This window comes from Lates calcarifer, linkage group LG20 (assembly GCF_001640805.2).
Source record: "Lates calcarifer isolate ASB-BC8 linkage group LG20, TLL_Latcal_v3, whole genome shotgun sequence".
In the NCBI taxonomy this organism is placed as follows: Eukaryota; Metazoa; Chordata; class Actinopteri; family Centropomidae; genus Lates; species Lates calcarifer.
In genome coordinates, this window is record NC_066852.1 from 14,663,474 (window position 1) to 14,686,501 (window position 23,028).

Sequence of the window (23,028 nt, forward strand, 5' to 3'; positions counted from 1 at the left end):
TTTTAAAGAACAGTCAACAACAGAAGAAAAACCATGACTGACTAATAATGAGTCAGTGCACTTGCAGCTTTTTGTGTATTTTTTGTTTAACTTTTATTGTAAGTTTCTTGGCATAAATTCCATATATATGGTTGTGCTTTTATGCAGAGATAGCAGATCAGGTCCAATTCTTTTTTCTTTTTTTTTTTTTTTTTTAAATAATTGAATGTTTAGATTATCATTTAGATTGTTATCCATCACACAGAGGTCTGATTGCTCCCAAAATCATGACAATGGTTCTGAACACACAGAAGTATTTTCAGGGACAAGAGGAACAAGGAGTCCTGCAACAGACGGTCTGGCCTCCACAGATCCCTGATCGCAGCATCAAAAGAAGACACTGAGACAGGCTAAATCCACACAGGAACAAGTGAGAACAACATACCTGCCAAGTACCATGAAAAACTGTGCACAAGAGTACCTGGGAGAGTCGGTAATGTTTTAAAGGCCAAGAGTGTTCACACAAAATATTAATTTGATTTGGTGTTTTTCTGTTTACTGCACTTTGTTACAAATCTGGTTTTCTGGGCATCTCTTACATATACCAGTTATGTCCTTTGAAAACACTGCAGAATGGGAGCAAATGAACTAAAATACACAGAAAATAAATGTTAAAAAGCGCAGATGATTTCTCACAGCACTACTGGTTATAAGTGACATGGTCAACAAACAAAAAAAAATTATAATTTATGCAGATACTTAAAGATTTAAGTCTCAGAGGACCGAAGCCTGTTTATTTATTCACATTCTCAGTGTTGTCAAGGGCACAATGACACCTGCAAACTCAAACCACAATTCTGTGAGAAAATTACTGATTTATGTGTAAATATCTTCAGGAATGCAAAGCACTAAATACTATGTGGTGGACATCCTATGTGGTGGGAAATCAGTGCTCAATGTCCACATTTGCAGTACAATAATGATGACATTAGTGGATCAAATTGTAATAGGATGATAGCACACAGGGATCAAATGGTTAATAGAAGATTACTCTAAGATAGTTCCACTCGTGCACTGATGATATGTCTGGCTTAGAGTTATACGCCAGATTTTACAATACATGTAAGGCTTCTGTCCGTCTTTACAGTGGACGTATATTAAGACCAATCAGAGGCAGTTGCTAGGCGGACCATAATCGATCGGCCAATGAGCGTTTTTCTTCCTATGTTAGCTGACGTGTGTCGTCATTGGCTGCGACGTGTCTTGTTATTGGTCACGACCTTCTCGGAGTAGCGCAGAGAGGCGGAGAAACGAAGTGGAAAACAGATTTGAACCATGTTTGAACCCTCGCTTCTGTTTGTCAGTACTGTGAGAAAACATCGTTACCGATGAGGTGTGGATGCTAAAACTAACTCTGGAGCTGTTTTTTGTCGAACCCGAGACTGGATGCTGAACACACCTGCGACATGAAGGTAAGGCAAACAGTTAGCGGCTAGCGTTAGCATTAAAGGTTATCAGAGGGCGTTAGCATTAGCATTACCTTGTAATGATATTGTATAATTATATTATCAGTCGTTTATATCGCGTGGGTAAAAGTGTGTTTGTGTTTCTGTGACTGTGGCGTCCCTGACATGAGTTGTTGATCCCCCAACGTGGATGGATTATAGCACAATGGTTAAACAGTTGGTTGCTTTTGCTAATCTGTGTAAATCCCCATTCGTATTTTTTTCCCACTTTACAGTCAATTTGCGTCTCTTTGTCATCCTGTGTTCCATCCTGGTCATTTTAACTCAGTTTATGGGGGTTTATCATGTTGTTGTCACTGGTTTGTGGCAATTTGTGGTCATTTTATATTCAATTCTACCTGGCTGTTTTACACCAGGGTGTTAGCATTAACGGCAAGCATTAGCATTAGCCTTATCTTAAAATGATGCATTTTAATAATAATGTTTTTTTCCCTTTTTGTCGTCGTTTTTATTTGCGTGGGTTAAAGTGTTGTGTGCTCCAGCTTGGTCATTTTAAGTCAGTTTATGGCGGATTATCACGTCGATGTGATCATTCTGTGTCTATCTGTGGTGGTATTTCATCGTTTTGCATGTCTAGCTGGCTGTTTTACATCTACTTATGGTCAGCTTCATTGTGGTTGTTTTTGCGTCGTATTGTGTCTCTGTAGTGTTGTGTTTATTCCAGATCATTCAACGTTTCTTTGTGGTCATTTTGTGTTTCAGTATGGCAGTTAAGCATCTCATTGTGATCGTTTTGCAACTCAATTTTTTGCCTCTTTGTCGTTTGTGTGTCTTTGTGCTAGTAATCTGTCCATAGCCATCCATTGATCCCCTGTTGTGTATATTATTAATTAGAAATTTATTTGTGGTGACTTTATTGAGCTCGGTTTTGAGTTAAATACAAGCTTGAAAACTAGATTTTAACTCTGGTCCTCCACAAGTTTTAAGCCTCAAGATTAGGTCACATTGTATGAGCTGAAATTACTGTTAGAAATTATTATTAGAAACTATTTAAAAATGGCTTTTCTCCCTGAGATCGATAAAGTCATATTCTAGTAACATAATTAATTTATTCACCTCAAAACTCAAAGTGCGATTGTCAAGGTTCTAATGTTAAGTTTTCAGTGTTGTATTCTTCTACACTGTTAAGGATTTGGATGTGAACTATTCTTTAGTAATGAGGTTGTTTTTCAAGTGTACTTGTGTTTTCCACTTGTTGTTTTACTCGTTCAGCTGCTGCAGCCTGGACAGGAACACCAGCTCTCACCTTACAAACCAAACAGGTATGTGTGCTAATTAAAAATACCACAAGTCAAAACCCTGCTTTCAAAAATGTACTTAAGAGAAAGTTTTTATTATGCAGTTCACAGTAATATATGATTCCTCCAGTGATTAGTTAACAGACAGAAATTTAAGATTTAAGATAATCATTTTAGTTAATAATTCCCCAAATATTTATTGTTATTGCTTCTGTGATGCTTTTTCTTGTCATATGTGACAGTAAACAGCCCATTTTCTGAGACACTCCTGTATTGTTTGGAAAATGTTCTGTTTCAGCTGTAATGTTGAATATTTATGTGTGTTTTTGGGGTGAAACCGTTGATGAGGAATAGGTCTTAGTGTACTGATCATTTTCTTTGTATGTTTCTCTTTTTATTTCCTCCAGGTGTCACCACTTTGCCCACGATCGCAGAGTCTTCACATAGTGAAGTTATTTGAAACCAGAACAGAGGCCTCCAGGTAATTCACAAACTGCTTTACCTAAACTGTCCAACACAGAGTGACATTGAATTATATATCTTCAGTAGATCGGAAGTCTGAATGGGTTAGTTCATCACAAAAAGACTTAACTCATTATCAAAGTTTATTTACATAGATCATGAACGTACAGTTCAAAGAAAATGAATAATAATAATAATTTAAAAATCAGGTCTCTCTCTTCCTCTGTCTCTCTCTCTCTCTCTCTCTCTCTCTCTCTCTCTCTCTCTCTCTCTCTCTCCCTCGCTCTCTTAAGCCTGGCACACACTTTTAAAATCTTACCTGATGTAGAAAATTTGAGAGACCACACACATGACGACAAATATTGTCAGATTTCAGAGTTTTGTTCTTATAGTGCGTGATGTGCAAGGTGAAGACTAACACAGCACACCACACACACAACAGATTCACCACCAACAACTAGAGGCTGGACTCTCAAACGTCTTCAGTCAGCTTGCTTCCTTATTGGCCAATGCCTCGTTCCACGTGACAATCCACAGAGTGTGTGCTCGGCTTTCCTCGGTGTACTCCCCACATGCAGGGTTTTCAATCGTAAATATTGAACATGTTTAATATTTATTGATCTGATTGTCTTCGGAGCAGATCAGGGAGGGTAAAAACACTCAGAATACACCTCACACAACAGGAGAATCTGATCAAGATAATCGTTAGAACCAACTGATAATCTGGCCTTTGTTGGCTTTGATTGTGAGGGGGGGGATAGGGCCAATAATCAGCTTGATTATCTTTTGATATGTGCCCCGCTTTCTCTCATTTTGACTTTCTCCTTACCCTTCTCTCTCTGCCTCTCTTTGTCTCTTTCTCTCTTCCTTGCTCTCTCATCAGTACAGTAAATCATAAAAATGTGAAGAACTTATTCAGTTCATTGTCACATTAGAAACAGTCATTTTGCTTCATTTTGGCTTCTATCAACCAAAGTTAGTTCAAATTTTAACTCACTTTAGAGAAGAAAACATTTCCATCCACTGCTGTTGTGTGAATATCAGGAGCTGATGGAGTCAGTTCTCCAATCAGAGCAGCAGCTTCTGTCTTTGTGTATGAAGCAAATTTAACTCTTGGACTAGTTCTGATTAGTCCAGAACCACTTAGTCTACACTCTGGTTTCTTTGTAGATTTAGTGTCTTTTACTTTACACGCACTGTGCTTTTATTTTGATGTGTTAAAAGTCACATCTTTTTTATTAATGTTTGTTGTGTCTCTCTCCAAAGGATTCAAACCATTAAATCACAGAGTGAAGAGACAGACGTGAAGATATTTCCAGAAGGTCAGTGTTAGTTTATTCATTTCAGTCTGTCATTACCTCAGCTGCAGTTTGACTCTTTCAAACCTCTTGTCTAGAACAAATAGCAACAAATTACAGCTGTTGTAACTTATCAGTTTTACTTATACATATACAAAATATATATAAATAAAACAAAAATTATAAAACTATAGTTTAGAATAGAATAGTGACCATTTTAATAAAAAATAAGTGTAAATCTTGACATAACTTGTAAACCTTTAAATATTAATTGTAAAACCTTCAAAAATATGTCTAAAAATTAAGCATAAAATTATAAAAATAAGGATAAAACTTTTAAAAAGCCTTAAAAACAGGTGTGATAAATAAGATTAAAACCTTAAAAATATCTATTAAAAACCTTTAAAAATGGGTCTAAGAATTGAGCATGGAACTTCTAAAATAAAAATACATTTAGAACCTTAAAAAAATATCTAAACAATAAATATCAAATTCATAAAAGGTTAAGTACCCTCAAACAAGTCTAAAAAACAAGTATAAAGTCTTTAAAATCTTTATTTGAAACTTTTAAAAATATATTTTAATATAATAATATAAACATAAGTATGAAACTTATTAGAAATTATTTAAAAACCTTTAAAAATATGTCTAAACAATGAGTGTAAAATATAAAACCTTAAAAAAAAATCTAAAAAATGTAAACATGAGAATCATCATCATGACATTTTCTTATAATAAAATGATTTGTATAACATCAATTTCGAAATAGAGAAATACAACTTAAAAGACTTAGGAAGACACTTTTAATGACTTTATTCCAGACAACATTTAACAAATCACAGCATTTGACCACAAGGAAACACTGGTTAGGGTTAATGTAGTTATGAGCACATTTTACAAAGATGAACATGTCTACTAAGCATCTTTGTGATCATCACTGCCTGTGGTACAATTATTAATTAAATAATTTTATCATAAGCAGTTGAAAGTTCTTACAGGTGTTTAAAGACACATTAGTCTTTGGAAAATGTGCCCATGTCTAAATTATAGATGGTAGAGATCTTTTATCTAATTAACAGCTTCATAACGTTTTTGTTTTCTTTCATCCACTTCAGGTCTTCAACTGCTGTCGTCTTCTCCTTCTGCAGAGAAAAGAACACGTGTTAATCACAGAAACTGATCAGTAAATCTAAATATTTTTAAGACATACTATTCTCTGACATTTTTTTGGTGGCTTTTTATGCCTTACTATAATATTACATTTTTGACACGACTAATTTTTTTTTTTTTTTTTTTTAAGAGGACAGTGAGAGAGAGACAGGAAACAGGGACAGAGAGTGGGGGAATGACATGCAGTAAAGGTCCGGCCAGATAGGGAGTCGAACTGGGGTCCACCTGCTCAGACCACTAGGGTCCACATGGTACACGCCCTAACCATACGGCTATGAGGACGCCCCCTTTTTTTGGGGACCATACTATATGATGACATTTTTTGATGGCTTTTGACACCTTCCTATACTATGACATTTTTTGACCATATCTGGCCTTATTATAATATGAAATTTTTTGCCATATTTAAATGCCTTACTATACTATTACATTTTTTGACCGTATTTGAGACTATACTATTCCATGACATTTTTTGACGTATTTTAATGCCTTACTATACTATGACATTTTTGACATTTTTTAATGCCTTAGTATACTATATGAAGACATTTTTTGATGCTTTACTGTACTATGACATTTTTTGATGGTTTTTGATGCCTTACTGTACTATATGATTTTTTGACCATTTTTGACGCCATACTATATGACATTTTTTGACGACATTTGATGCCATACTATACTATTACATTTTTTGACCGTTTTGACGCTTTACTATACTATGATGTTTTTATGAGTTAGTATACTGTAACATTTTTTGACAATTTTTCATGCCTTACTATACTATGACATTTTTGACAGTTATGGACACATTACTGACATTTTTTGACCATTTTTGAGACCATACTATATGATGACATTTTTTGACGACATTTGATGCCATACTATACTATGACATTTTTTGATGGTTTTTGATGCCTTACTCTACTATATGATTTTTTGACCATTTTTGACGCCATACTATATGATGACATTTTTTGATGGTTTTTGACTCCTTACTGTACTATGACCTTTTTTGACCACTTTTGACTCCTTACTATACTATGACATTTTTTGGTGATTTTTGACACCTTACTATACTATGACATTTTTGACATTTTTTAATGCCTTAGTATACTATATGAAGACATTTTTTGATGGTTTTTTTTGATGGCATTTTTATGACTTAGTATACTATAACATTTTTTGACACATTACTGACATTTTTTGACCGTTTTTGACTCCTTACTATACTACAACATTTTTTGACGACATTTGATGCCATACTATACTATTACATTTTTTGACCGTTTTGACGCTTTACTATACTATGATGTTTTTATGAGTTAGTATACTGTAACATTTTTTGACAATTTTTCATGCCTTACTATACTATGACATTTTTGACAGTTATGGACACATTACTGACATTTTTTGACCATTTTTGAGACCATACTACGACATTTTTTGGTGATTTTTGACACCTTACTATACTATGACATTTTTGACATTTTTTAATGCCTTAGTATACTATATGAAGACATTTTTTGATGCTTTACTATACTATGACATTTTTTGATGGTTTTTGACTCCTTACTGTACTATGACCTTTTTTGACCACTTTTGACTCCTTACTATACTATGACATTTTTTGGTGATTTTTGACACCTTACTATACTATGACATTTTTGACATTTTTTAATGCCTTAGTATACTATATGAAGACATTTTTTGATGCTTTACTGTACTATGACATTTTTTAATGCCTTAGTATACTATATGAAGACATTTTTTGATGCTTTACTGTACTATGACATTTTTTGATGGTTTTTGATGCCTTACTGTACTATATGATTTTTTGACCATTTTTGACGCCATACTATATGATGACATTTTTTGACGACATTTGATGCCATACTATACTATGACATTTTTTGGTGATTTTTGACACCTTACTATACTATGACATTTTTGACATTTTTTAATGCCTTAGTATACTATATGAAGACATTTTTTGATGCTTTACTGTACTATGACATTTTTTGATGCCTTACTGTACTATATGATTTTTTGACCATTTTTGATGCCATACTATATGATGACATTTTTTGACGACATTTGATGCCATACTATACTATGACATTTTTTGACCGTTTTGACGCTTTACTATACTATGATGTTTTTATGACTTAGTATACTGTAACATTTTTTGACAATTTCTCATGCCTTACTATACTATGACATTTTTGACAGTTATGGACACATTACTGACATTTTTTTTAACCATTTTTGAGACCATACTATACTATGACATTTTTTTGATGGTTTTTGACTCCTTACTATACTACATTTTTTGACGCCTTACCGTACTATACCATTTTTTGACTACTTTTGATGCCACACTATATGATGACATTTTTTGATGCCTGACTGTACTATAACATTTTTTGACCACTTTTGACACCTTACTATACTATGACATTTTTGACATTTTTTAATGCCTTAGTATACTATATGAAGACATTTTTTGATGCTTTACTGTACTATGACATTTTTTGATGGTTTTTGATGCCTTACTGTACTATATGATTTTTTGACCATTTTTGACGCCATACTATATGATGACATTTTTTGACGACATTTGATGCCATACTATACTATGACATTTTTTGATGGTTTTTGACTCCTTACTGTACTATGACCTTTTTTGACCACTTTTGACTCCTTACTATACTATGACATTTTTTGGTGATTTTTGACACCTTACTATACTATGACATTTTTGACATTTTTTAATGCCTTAGTATACTATATGAAGACATTTTTTGATGCTTTACTGTACTATGACATTTTTTGATGCCTTACTGTACTATATGATTTTTTGACCATTTTTGATGCCATACTATATGATGACATTTTTTGACGACATTTGATGCCATACTATACTATGACATTTTTTGACCGTTTTGACGCTTTACTATACTATGATGTTTTTATGACTTAGTATACTGTAACATTTTTTGACAATTTCTCATGCCTTACTATACTATGACATTTTTGACAGTTATGGACACATTACTGACATTTTTTTTTACCATTTTTGAGACCATACTATACTATGACATTTTTTTGATGGTTTTTGACTCCTTACTATACTACATTTTTTGACGCCTTACCGTACTATACCATTTTTTGACTACTTTTGATGCCACACTATATGATGACATTTTTTGATGCCTGACTGTACTATAACATTTTTTGACCACTTTTGACTCCTTACTATACTATGACATTTTTTGGTGATTTTTGACTCCATACTATACTACATTTTTTTAATGCCTTAGTATACTATATGAAGACATTTTTTGACGCTTTACTGTACTATGACATTTTTTGATGGTTTTTGATGCCTTACTGTACTGTATGATTTTTTGACCATCTTTGACGCCATACTATATGATGACATTTTTTGATGGTTTTTGATGCCTTACTGTACTATGACATTTTTTGACTCCTTACTGTACTATACCATTTTTTGACCACTTTTGGCGCCACACTATATGAAGACATTTTTTGACGCTTTACTGTACTATGACATTTTTTGGTGATTTTTGACACCTTACTATACTATGACATTTTTGACGTTTTTTTTATGCCTTAGTATACTATGACATTTTTTGACCGTATTTGACCTTATTATAATATGAAATTTTTTGCCATATTTTAATGCCTTGACATTTGCCATATGACGTTTTTATGACTTAGTATACTGTGACATTTTTTGACACATTACTGACATTTTTTGACAACATTTGATGCCATACTATACTATTACATTTTTTGACCGTATTTGAGACCATAATATACCATGACATTATTTGATGCCTTACTACACTATGATGGTTTTGACGCCATACTATACTATGACATTTTTTGACCGATTTTGACTCCTTACTATACTACAACATTTTTTGACGGTTGTTGATGCCATATTATGCTATGACATTTTTGACGACATTTGATGCCATACTATACTATTACATTTTTTGACCGTTTTGATGCTTTACTATACTATGACATTTTTGACAGTTTTTGACACATTACTGACATTTTTTGACGCTTTACTGTACTATACCATTTTTTGACGATTTTTGACGCTTTATTATGACATTTTTATGAGTTAGTATACTGTAACATTTTTTGACAATTTCTCATGCCTTTAATAGTTTTTCACTCCTTACTATACTATAACATTTTTTGGTGATTTTTGGCGTCTTAGTATACTATGACTTTTTTTGATGCCTTACTGTACTATACCATTTTTTTTAACCACTTTTGACGCCTTACTATAACATTACATGTTTTGACCGTATTTGACCTATTGGTGACCATATTTTAATGCCTTACTATACTATGACGTTTTTATGACTTAGTATACTGTAACATTTTTTGACAATTTCTCATGCCTTACTATACTATGACATTTTTGACAGTTTTTGACACATTACTGACATTTTTTGGCTCTTTTTACAATATTTAATGCCTTACTATATTAAGATGCTATTATCCCTCATTATCCTATGACATTTTTATGTTTTACCATACAATCACAATTTCATGACATTTTGATACCTTACTAAACCATGATTTTTTTGACATTTTTTACGTCTGTTGTCAATTACCTGGAGGCCTCTGTCCTGGTCTCAAAGAACTTCACCATACGAAGACTCTCTGTGATCGTGGACTACGTCTCTGTGATCGCGGACAATGTCTCTGAGATTATGGACAAAGTCTCTGTGATCATGGCCAATGTCTTTGTGATCGTGGACGATGTCTCTGAGATCATAGACGGCGTCTCTATGATCATCGACAATGTCTCCATGATCGCGGGCAATGCCGTCAAATCGGTGACCCCCGTCTCCGCCGATTCTATCGCAAGGTCTCTACGAAGCATGGGACAATGTCTCTGATCATGGACAACGTCTCCCTCATCTTTGACAAAGTCGCTGCGATCGTGGACAATGTCCCTGATCGAGGACGATGTCTCCCTCATCCTCAACAATGTCTCTCCGATCATGGACCATGTCTCTGCGATCGTAGATGTGGACGAACTGGTGACACCTGGAGGAAATCACAGAAAAACATTCAAAGGAAAATGATCAATACACTACTACCTATTCCTCATCAGCAGTTTCACCATGAAAGCACAGAGAAATATTAAACATCAGCTGAACCACAACATGTAACAAACATTAGAGGCTGTTTCAGAAAATGAAGAGTTGACTGTCATCACCTCCTGAAGAACCAACAACAAAAAATATTTAGGAAAAAGTAAAATGATTATTAATTGTGTGTCTATCAACTAATCACTGAATCAGCTGTATGTTACTGTGAACTGCACAATAAACACTATCAGTTAAGTCAATGTTAGAATGCAGGATTTTAACTTGTGTTGTTTATTATACTTAAGTAAAAAGTCTGAGTATTTCTTCCACCACAGACGATCACATACAGAATCATTATTTCAACCTTCTTCTTATGAACACATATTTAAAATGTCTTTGTTTTGTGTTGTTTTCATTTAATAAATAACAACCAAATTTACAAAGGTCTTAACAGCAGCTTATGTGAAAACTTTTAAGTTACTCAGTGTAGAACTGGTTGATATAAACTGTAAAGATATTTTTTCAAATCACCCTCTGACCAACAGTTAAAACAAACACACTAATGAACAACTCACTCCAATATTTTATTTGTAGACTTGATATTGTTTTGTACAGTGTAGTCTAGTGTGCCTAGCACATACACATAATTAAGAATTTCTGATCATGTACAATCAAACTGAAGTTAAGATATTTTTCAATCCCACTTTGACTGATCCTTAACAATAACAGCTGACATTTTTGAAACCTTAATATAATGTGACATTTTTACATACAGATTATTTTTTACTGTTACCTCTAATATTAGAGTACTTTTACCATTACATATTACTTTTCTTATTACATATTACTTGTAAATTTACAGATAGCTTTTACTGCTACATGTAGTAACAGATTACTTTAACTATTACATCTTACTTCTGATATTTCTAATTACTTTTACATTACTTCTATTAATATGCATCATTTCTACATTATCTTTATACTACAGATTACTTCTATTATTACACTTTTCTGATATACTGAATACTGAACATAAACAGTTTAATGTCAGTGCTCTGTGTTGGACAGTTGATGTAAAGCTGTTTGTGAATTACCTGGAGGCCTCTGTCCTGGTCTCAAAGAACTTCATCACTGTACGAAGACTCTCTGTGATCGTGGACTACGTCTCTGTGATCGCGGACAATGTCTCTGAGATTATGGACAAAGTCTCTGTGATCATGGCCAATGTCTTTGTGATCGTGGACGATGTCTCTGAGATCATAGACGGCGTCTCTATGATCATCGACAATGTCTCCATGATCGCGGGCAATGCCGTCAAATCGGTGACCCCCGTCTCCGCCGATTCTATCGCAAGGTCTCTACGAAGCATGGGACAATGTCTCTGATCATGGACAACGTCTCCCTCGTCTTTGACAAGGTCTCTGCGATCGTGGACAATGTCTCTGATCGAGGACGATGTCTCCCTCTTCCTCAACAATGTCTCTCCGATCATGGACCATGTCTCTGCGATCGTAGATGATGTTGTGGACGAACTGGTGACACCTGGAGGAAATCACAGAAAAACATTCAAAGGAAAATGATCAATACACTACTACCTATTCCTCATCAACAGTTTCACCATGAAAGCACAGAGAAATATTAAACATCAGCTGAACCACAACATGTAACAAACATTAGAGGCTGTTTCAGAAAATGAACAGTTGACTGTCATCACCTCCTGAAGAACCAACAACAACAAATATTTAGGAAAAAGTAAAATGATTATTAATTGTGTGTCTATCAACTAATCACTGAAGCAGTCGTATGTTACTGTGAACTGCACAATAAACACTATCAGTTAAGTCAATGTTAGAATGCAGGATTTTAACTTGTGTTGTTTATTATACTTCAGTAAAAAGTTTGAGTATTTCTTCCACCACAGACGATCACATACAGAATCATTATTTCAACCTTCTTCTTATGAACACATATTTAAAATGTCTTTGTTTTGTGTTGTTTTCATTTAATAAATAACAACCAAATTTACAAAGGTCTTAACAGCAGCTTATGTGAGAACTTTTAAGTAACTCGGTATAGAACTGGTTGATATAAACTGTAAAGATATTTTTTCAAATCACCCTCTGACCAACAGTTAAAACGAACACACTACTGAACAACTCACTCCAATATTTTATTTGTAGACTTGATATTGTTTTGTACAGTGTAGTCTAGTGTGCCTAGCACATACACATAATTAAGAATTTCTGATCTTGTACAATCAAACTGAAGATATTTTTCAATCCCACTTTGACTGATCCTTAACAATAACAGCTGACATTTTTGAAACCTTAATATAATGTGACATTTTTACATACAGATTACCTTTACTGTTACCTCTAATATTAGAGTACTTTTACAATTACACATTACATTTCTTATTACTTGTAAATTTACAGATAGCTTTTACTGCTACATGTAGTAACAGATTACTTTAACTATTACATCTTACTTCTGATATTTCTAATTACTTTTACTTCTATTAATATGCATTATTTATTAGGGATGCACTGATACCGATACCAGTATTGGGTATTGGGTCCGATACCATGTTCCCGTACTTGTACTCGTAAAAGTGTTCCGATACCACAGCCCGATACCACTTTACGGCAGCATGATGTTCACTTGGGCAGTCAGGTGCTAAGTGAGAGCATGGAGGAGCAATGTTGGCGGTGTGGAGGTATTTCAAAGTGGATGATGGTGACTAAAGTAAAGCGGACTGCAAATTATGCTCTGCAAAGCTGTCAAGAAAAGGGACGAAAGCGAGTACTTTCAAGACAAGCAATCTGATAAAACATCTAAAAACCAACACGACGCCGAGTTCAAAGCATTTGCTAATAATGGCAAACAGCAACAATCAACTTTGCAGCAAACTCTGGAGAAGAGGGAGAAGATGTTAAGAGACAACCCACGCACAGTGAAAATAACAGAGGCTCTGACCCAGTACATTGCTGTTCATGACCAGCCATTGTCGGTTGTTGATAATATGGGATTTAGACGTCTTCTCAGCGTACTGGAGCCGAGGTATGAAACCCCTAACCGACACCAATCACTGACACGGTGTTGCCAAAGCTACACGACTTTGTGAAGAGGCACATCCGCAGCCTTGCAAGACATTTCGGCCCTCGGCTTCACCACTGATATTTGGACGAGCAGCGTTAGCCCAGTGTCCCTCATCAGTTTAACTGCACAGCAGATTGACGAGGATTTTACTCTGCGAGGAGTTGTCCTGCATGCAAAACAATTTAGGGGTTCGCACACCAGCCAAGCTGTCACAGGTGTGTTTGATGACATGCTTCAGACATGGGGGGTCCCTAAAAGTTCTGTTCATGTTGTGCTATGTGATAATGCGAAAAACATGATCAAAGCCATGAGTGACGCTGGACTCCCGAGCCTGCCGTGTGTTGCACACACTCTCCAGCTGGCTGTTAATGGGGGGCTTTTAGCACAGAGGAGCGTGGCTGAAATAGTTGGACATTTTAAACATTCTGCCTTAGCCTACTCCTGCCTTAAAGATATTCTGTTTGTTTAAAAAAGATGCAGTTGAATGCTAAAATGTCAATAACAGTACTTTAACAGTACTTCTATTTGAGTAAAATGTGTGGCAATGCCATATATAATGGAATGTTCAAATGTCAGTCACAGCAATTTCTTACAGCCAGAGAATAAAACAATATCTGATGAAAATAAAACACGTTTTCAAGTAAATGTACAAAGTGTAATGGCCTTAATAAGTACTTGCATCGGTACTCGGTATCGGCAAGTACTCAGATCCAAGTATCAGTATTGTATCGGTTTGAAAATAGTGGTATCAGAGCATCCCTATTATTTCTACATTATCTTTATACTACAGATTACTTCTATTATTACACTTTTCTGATATACTGAATACTGAACATAAACAGTTTAATGTCAGTGCTCTGTGTTGGACAGTTGATGTAAAGCTGTTTGTGAATTACCTGGAGGCCTCTGTCCTGGTCTCAAAGAACTTCATCACTGTACGAAGACTCTCTGTGATCGTGGACTACGTCTCTGTGATCGCGGACAATGTCTCTGAGATTATGGACAAAGTCTCTGTGATCATGGCCAATGTCTTTGTGATCGTGGACGATGTCTCTGAGATCATAGACGGCGTCTCTATGATCATCGACAATGTCTCCATGATCGCGGGCAATGCCGTCAAATCGGTGACCCCCGTCTCCGCCGATTCTATCGCAAGGTCTCTACGAAGCATGGGACAATGTCTCTGATCATGGACAACGTCTCCCTCGTCTTTGACAAGGTCTCTGCGATCGTGGACAATGTCTCTGATCGAGGACGATGTCTCCCTCATCCTCAACAATGTCTCTCCGATCATGGACCATGTCTCTGCGATCGTAGATGATGTTGTGGACGAACTGGTGACACCTGGAGGAAATCACAGAAAAACATTCAAAGGAAAATGATCAATACACTACTACCTATTTCTCATCAACAGTTTCACCATGAAAGCACAGAGAAATGTTAAACATCAGCTGAACCACAACATGTAACAAACATTAGAGGCTGTTTCAGAAAATGAACAGTTGGCTGTCATCACCTCCTGAAGAACCAACAACAACAAATATTTAGGAAAAAGTAAAATGATTATTAATTGTGTGTCTATCAACGAATCACTGAAGCAGTAGTATGTTACTGTGAACTGCACAATAAACACTATCAGTTAAGTCAATGTTAGAATGCAGGATTTTAACTTGTGTTGTTTATTATACTTCAGTAAAAAGTTTGAGTATTTCTTCCACCACAGACGATCACATACAGAATCATTATTTCAACCTTCTTCTTATGAACACATATTTAAAATGTCTTTGTTTTGTGTTGTTTTCATTTAATAAATAACAACCAAATTTACAAAGGTCTTAACAGCAGCTTATGTGAAAACTTTTAAGTTACTCAGTGTAGAACTGGTTGATATAAACTGTAAAGATATTTTTTCAAATCACCCTCTGACCAACAGTTAAAACAAACACACTAATGAACAACTCACTCCAATGTTTTATTTGTAGACTTGATATTGTTTTGTACAGTGTAGTCTAGTGTGCCTAGCACATACACATAATTAAGAATTTCTGATCATGTACAATCAAACTGAAGTTAAGATATTTTTCAATCCCACTTTGACTGATCCTTAACAATAACAGCTGACATTTTTGAAACCTTAATATAATGTGACATTTTTTACATACAGATTACTTTTACTGTTACCTCTAATATTAGAGTACTTTTACCATTACATATTACTTTTCTTATTACATATTACGTGTAAATTTACAGATAACTTTTACTACTATATGTAGTAACAGATTACTTTGACAATTACATCTTACTTTTGATATTTCTAATTACTTTTACATTACTTCTATTAATATGCATTATTTCAACATTATTTTTATACTACAGATTACTTCTATTATTACACTTTTCTGATATACTGAATACTGAACATAAACAGTTTAATGTCAGTGCTCTGTGTTGGACAGTTGATGTAAAGCTGTTTGTGAATTACCTGGAGGCCTCTGTCCTGGTCTCAAAGAACTTCATCACTGTACGAAGACTCTCTGTGATCGTGGACTACGTCTCTGTGATCGCGGACAATGTCTCTGAGATTATGGACAAAGTCTCTGTGATCATGGCCAATGTCTTTGTGATCGTGGACGATGTCTCTGAGATCATAGACGGCGTCTCTATGATCATCGACAATGTCTCCATGATCGCGGGCAATGCCGTCAAATCGGTGACCCCCGTCTCCGCCGATTCTATCGCAAGGTCTCTACGAAGCATGGGACAATGTCTCTGATCATGGACAACGTCTCCCTCGTCTTTGACAAGGTCTCTGCGATCGTGGACAATGTCTCTGATCGAGGACGATGTCTCCCTCATCCTCAACAATGTCTCTCCGATCATGGACCATGTCTCTGCGATCGTAGATGATGTTGTGGACGAACTGGTGACACCTGGAGGAAATCACAGAAAAACATTCAAAGGAAAATGATCAATACACTACTACCTATTCCTCATCAACAGTTTCACCATGAAAGCACAGAGAAATGTTAAACATCAGCTGAACCACAACATGTAACAAACATTAGAGGCTGTTTCAGAAAATGAACAGTTGACTGTCATCACCTCCTGAAGAACCAACAACAACAAATATTTAGGAAAAAGTAAAATGATTATTAATTGTGTGTCTATCAACTAATCACTGAAGCAGTAGTATGTTACTGTGAACTGCACAATAAACACTATCAGTTAAGTCAATGTTAGAATGCAGGATTTTAACTTGTGTTGTTTATTATACTTCAGTAAAAAGTTTGAGTATTTCTTCCACCACAGACGATCACATACAGAATCATTATTTCAACCTTCTTCTTATGAACACATATTTAAAATGTCTTTGTTTTGTGTTGTTTTCATTTAATAAATAACAACCAAATTTACAAAGGTCTTAACAGCAGCTTATGTGAAAACTTTTAAGTTACTCAGTGTAGAACTGGTTGATATAAACTGTAAAGATATTTTTTCAAATCACCCTCTGACCAACAGTTAAAACAAACACACTAATGAACAACTCACTCCAATATTTTATTTGTAGACTTGATATTGTTTTGTACAGTGTAGTCTAGTGTGCCTAGCACATACACATAATTAAGAATTTCTGATCATGTACAATCAAACTGAAGTTAAGATATTTTTCAATCCCACTTTGACTGATCCTTAACAATAACAGCTGACATTTTTGAAACCTTAATATAATGTGACATTTTTTACATACAGATTACTTTTACTGTTACCTCTAATATTAGAGTACTTTTACCATTACATATTACTTTTCTTATTACATATTACGTGTAAATTTACAGATAACTTTTACTACTATATGTAGTAACAGATTACTTTGACAATTACATCTTACTTTTGATATTTCTAATTACTTTTACATTACTTCTATTAATATGCATTATTTCAACATTATTTTTATACTACAGATTACTTCTATTATTACACTTTTCTGATATACTGAATACTGAACATAAACAGTTTAATGTCGGAGCTCTGTGTTGGACAGTTGATGTAAAGGTATTTGTGAATTACCTGGAGGCCTCTGTCCTGGTCTCAAAGAACTTCTTCATCACATGAAGACTCTTTGTGATAATGGATGATGTCTCTGCCATCGTGGACGATGTATCTGTGATTGTGTTCTATGTCTCCCTGATCATGGATAATGTCTCTGAGATTATGGACAAAGTCTCTGTGATCATTGAGAATGTCTCTCTGATCACGGATGTTGCTGTTACATCGGGGAACTCTGTCACTGCAATTTTTGCACAGGTCTTTGTGAGTCATAGACAATGTCTCTGATCATGGACAATGTCTCTCCGATCATGGACCATGTCTCTGCGATTATGGATGATGTCTCAGCGATCATGAATTATGTCGTGGATGAAGTGGTGACATCTGGAGGAAATCAAAGAGAAACATAAAAAGGAAAATGATCAATACACTACTACCTATTCCTCATCAACAGTTTAACCATGAAAACACATAACAACATAACAGCTGAACCACAACATTAGAGGCTGTTTCAGAAAATGAACAGTTGACTGTCATTACCTGAAGAACCAACGACAACAAATATTTGGGAAAAATAGATAAAATTATTATTAATTGTGTGTGTATCACCTAATTCAACCCAACTGGTTGAGGCAGATGACTGCACACCCTGAGCCTGGTTCTGCTTGAGGTTTCTGCCTCTTAAAACAAAGTTTTTGCTTGTCACTGTCGCCTCATGCTTGCTTATGGTGGGATTTGTTTGGTCTCTGCTTTGATGTTTATTTCTTTTATTTTCTTTTTGTTTGATCTGATCTGCCAAATCTGATATAATTTCAGACAGAACTATCAAATCAGAACAATCATTGACAACCTCAACTTAATATTTAGTAGCGCATCCTTAGTAAAATATAACTGAAATCACTCACTTCCTGTAACCATGAGTGAGTTTATTACATCTCTCCACTGGAGGTACTCCGAAAAAGACTTTCCTGTGAGTGTCCATATTTTCCTGTTTTTCCTGACTTGTTTTCCCAAGGCTGTCAACTTGTAGGTGACATCACTCTCAATTCCGAGACCATATGTTTGGCTGGGCTATGTAGCTGTAACTATCTCTTAGCTCTGTATCATGCTTGAAGAAAAATTTTATCAGTGTCTGTTTGCACAGTATTGAGTAGTACTTTAATTATTGGTTGCTAAAAAATAAGATTATTTTATTTTTGTTATTTATACTGTATACTGTATACTTTATTTTTTATGTTCTCTTTGTAGAAAAACGTTCAGTTAAAAGGTCACACACAGCTTCACTTAGATGTTGGAAAGTCAGACAGACATTTCAAAATGCACCTGCATTGTTTTGCAAGACTATCTTTCCAGTTATATCATTTAAGTGATGTAGTGTTAAAGTCTATCATTCTCATGACCTTAATATCGTGTATTGTCTTGTCTCATGAGCTGAGTGTATCGTCACACGCCTAACAGATATTAATCATTAGAGCTGAACCAGAACTTTCTCCAAATATTAGAGGGGTGTTTCAGAAAATGGGCTCCTATTATGACAAGAAAAAGCATTATATCCTTAAGGACCAACTACAAAATAACTAAAATGTGTGAGGTTCAAACTTGTGGAGGAGCACAGAGTAAAAAATGTAGTTTTCGAGCTTGAATTTAACATATAGCTGAGCTCAATCAAGTGTTAAACAACCACAAACAAATTTCTCATAACTAGTATATATATGGGTCAATAGATAGCTATGGACAGATTACTGCCACCAATCTAAAAAGACAGACAAAAAAACTTAGACTCAAAACAATCACAATGATATGCTTAACTGCCACAATGAAACACAAAAATGACCTCAAAGAAATGTAAAATGATCAGGAATGGACACAAAACTACAGAGACACAGTAAGAACGACCACAAAGAGACAAAGTAGCTGACCATACATAGTAAAATAGCCAAGTAAAGATGCAAAATGATGCAATAAGACAACAAATAGATACAAAATGATCACGACGACAATCAGACAGACAGACTGCTGAACAGTTACCTTACCTCCGTAAAGTGCCCACAACTCATGTCATGGACGCTATAGTCACAGAAACATAATGCTAACGCTCGCCACTACTGCTATGGCTGACATCCAGGTATAAAGCAGCCAGGTACAGACGCAATATAATACAAAATGACCACAAATAGACACAAAACGACGACAACGACGTGACAGACCGCTAAACTGAGTTAAAATGACCAGGATGGAACACAAGGTTACAAAGAGATGCAAAATGTCTGTAAAGTGACTGTAAACAATTAGAACAGGGATTTAAACAGACTATCAAGAGCTCAAGGTGTTTTCACCAGTCCACAAGTCATGTCAGGGACGCCTCAGTCACGGAAACACAAACACACTCTTACCCACGCGCTAAAAACGACTGAAAACTGAAATAAGGTCGAAGATGATGTCATTAAAAGAAAAGGCTAACGCTAACGCTTGCAGCTAACGCAAATGCTAACGCTACCCGCCAGCTAGTTCGCTCCTTAGCCTTACCTTCGCGCCACAGGTATATTCAATGCACAGCCTCACTTGTGTTCCAGACATCCAGGCTTGTTTGGTAAATAACTTTTAATCAGTAATTAACTTTTCTCATTGTACAGACAAACCGAGGTAAGAGTTCAAACGTTGATTTAAATCTATGTTCCGACTCCGCCTCTCTGCGCTCCTCCCACGACGGCCGATGACGACACACGTTGGCCAATAACAACACAGGCAAGCCAGCAACAGCAGAAAAAACGCCAATTGCCCAGCTGATTAACAACTTCCACAGAGACACAGTTGGACCTGACAGTTTCTCACAAAACACTAACCCTAACCCTTCTGGGGGTCAAACACATACTTTAGGGTGTAAAGTTTTGATTTAAACATCAAAATGTTCTGAGTTGTTTTTAGTTTTTCAAATAAGAGAATCTCTGTTTCCGTCTCTTCAGCAACTCTGCTTCCAGACAAGCCAAACGTAATGTTTGTGAGGGATGTGTTCATCACTCCTACAATAAGAAAAAAAGTGGAAACATTCCACAGGCAGTCAAATAGGTCATCACTGTTTATTATTTTGGTGACTGATGTTTTCTGACCTCCTTTACTGCCAGATAATCCTGTTTTGGAATTCATTATTTCTAGGGCAGGAGGTTTGTGATAAGTTGTGTTGTCATCATCAACATTAAGGATTTAACTAATTTGATTTAATTAGTTTAATAAGCTCTGCTTTTTAGAAGAAAAAAAATATTGTTCAGTGTTCAGTGAGTGCAGTATTTAACAGGCACACTGCTGTGTTGATTTTCTACAAACACTCAGCATCTGTTTAAGCAGTTGTTATTGGCACAATTGCGTGAAGATTGCAGTGATTCTATAGTTTAATATCCAGTGTGGAAATGCATGTCACTCCCTGATAATTGAGCAGATATTTAAAAAATCCTGTTGGCAGAATCTAAATTGCATTCATACACTTCTAGAAATAATACAAATAGGTCAATTAATTTTATGTGTAGTGAAATGGATACAGCTTTTGACTACAGATGGCTATTACACTTTATACAGTGTTACAGCATTATTTTATGAAAGCTACATTCTGTGTGTTACTGTAGAGGAGTACTGATCACCCTAACACCAGATTGGTTGACAGTGACTGAATGACATGGCAGCAGTGAGCCAAGAGGGCTCTTTTCAGGGTTTGACAGCACTTTCTCAAAATAAGTAACATTAGCAATGATTTCTTAGTTACACCATGGCAACAGCATAAAAGCTGGACTCCTGCTATCTGGCTTGCTAGCGGGGGGTCTCTTGACAGAGACATCGGCATTTAGTCAGCTCAAAGAGGATGTGACATGCTAATCCCTCCTGGTCTGCAACATCTGCTTAATACTGACCCATGTCCCGATGCACTGGCAGCAGTCTCTGCCATAACATCTGTTTAAAGGTGACCCTGACCCCTGTGTGGTACCTTGGTGTAAAGTTGTACCTTTCTCTCGACATAGATCATTACCTCTGGCCAAACCAGAGGGGTTAGCGTGTGTGAACTGGGAAGCATGTGGAGTTGGAGCTCAGTGAAAAACATTTGCTTTGTTGTGACCCTTTTGCCCCCAACCTCTGACAGAGTTACAACTTTTTCAGCCCCTCCTCATTCTTACAGCAGGGTTGTGTCTTTCTTCTAGGTTTCTATGCAAGATGAAATTATTTTTATAGTGTGATGAGTTTTGGGAAGTGTATGATCAAAAAGATTGAAAAAATCAGTCATAATGCCACAAGTAGGACAGAATCAAAAAGTTGCATTATATGATGTCATGGACATCATATAATGTTTTAAAATAAATTTCATAATACAGTGTTTAGTGAGAATGGTTTTTGTTTGTCCATCTCAGACAGAGAGGGGAAAAACAGTCAAAGAGAATCACTGCTCCTGCCAAAGGAAAATACACAAGGTTTTTTGGTTTGAACTTGCAGCAATTACATAACACAGCCAGATCAGATCTGATAGCGTGTGTGTTTATCTTCACAGTATAGGCCATGTGTGCATGAAATAGAAACAAAAAATGCAAAGAGAGTGAAATCTGTTCTAATTAACTATGATAGCTCTGTAGCTCTTTAATGAGGCACCACCACAGAGACCACCCCAGCACACGCACACCCTAACTGCCACAAGACACTAATTTACCACAGCGTTTCCTCATCATTTGGAGCTGTGCCCTAAAATGCAAACGCTGAAATGGACAGACCTAGGGCCTTTTATATCCTCCATTAGTCTTGCTGCAGATATAAATTAGCAATATCACTGCAACCACAGCAGCATCCAGCCAAAGGCCGACTAATGCTTTGCAATCTGCCATAAAGCTCACATTCTACCATGACATACTCCTACTACTCTGGTGCCTCACATAAAGTGAGCTTCATAGGCATTTGGACAGACATACAGTGATGTTTTGGCTCTGTGCTGTTATTACTTTAGATGTGAAACAGCACAGCTGCTATTAGTTTTATGTCCAGACTGTCAGCTTTAATGGATATGTTGTCCCACATGAAATGAGCTGTTGGAGAACTT

At 35.7% G+C, this 23,028-nt stretch overlaps 2 long non-coding RNA genes across 5 annotated transcripts; one reads left to right on the plus strand and one right to left on the minus strand.

The window, feature by feature from the left end:
- The first annotated feature begins 257 nt into the window (after nucleotides 1–257).
- LOC108893264 (uncharacterized) lies at nucleotides 258–5,706 on the plus strand. 2 transcript variants are annotated; one of them, XR_007815300.1, is made up of 5 exons: nucleotides 258–409; nucleotides 2,718–2,767; nucleotides 3,151–3,224; nucleotides 4,472–4,527; nucleotides 5,619–5,706. It is a non-coding gene; the product is annotated as an uncharacterized LOC108893264 (long non-coding RNA). The 2 variants fall into 2 exon arrangements; XR_001962635.2 differs by lacking the exon at nucleotides 258–409 and adding an exon at nucleotides 1,285–1,451.
- LOC127143700 (uncharacterized) lies at nucleotides 5,310–18,389 on the minus strand. Of its 3 annotated transcripts, none has more exons than XR_007815299.1 (5): nucleotides 17,982–18,389; nucleotides 16,396–16,843; nucleotides 14,810–15,257; nucleotides 11,909–12,356; nucleotides 5,310–5,645 (listed from the first exon to the last, which is right to left on the minus strand). It is a non-coding gene; the product is annotated as an uncharacterized LOC127143700 (long non-coding RNA). The 3 variants fall into 3 exon arrangements; XR_007815298.1 differs by lacking the exon at nucleotides 17,982–18,389 and adding an exon at nucleotides 10,332–10,770 and having other exon boundaries at nucleotides 16,396–17,651; XR_007815297.1 differs by lacking the exon at nucleotides 17,982–18,389 and having other exon boundaries at nucleotides 16,396–17,651.
- Between the last annotated feature and the right edge of the window lie 4,639 nt (nucleotides 18,390–23,028).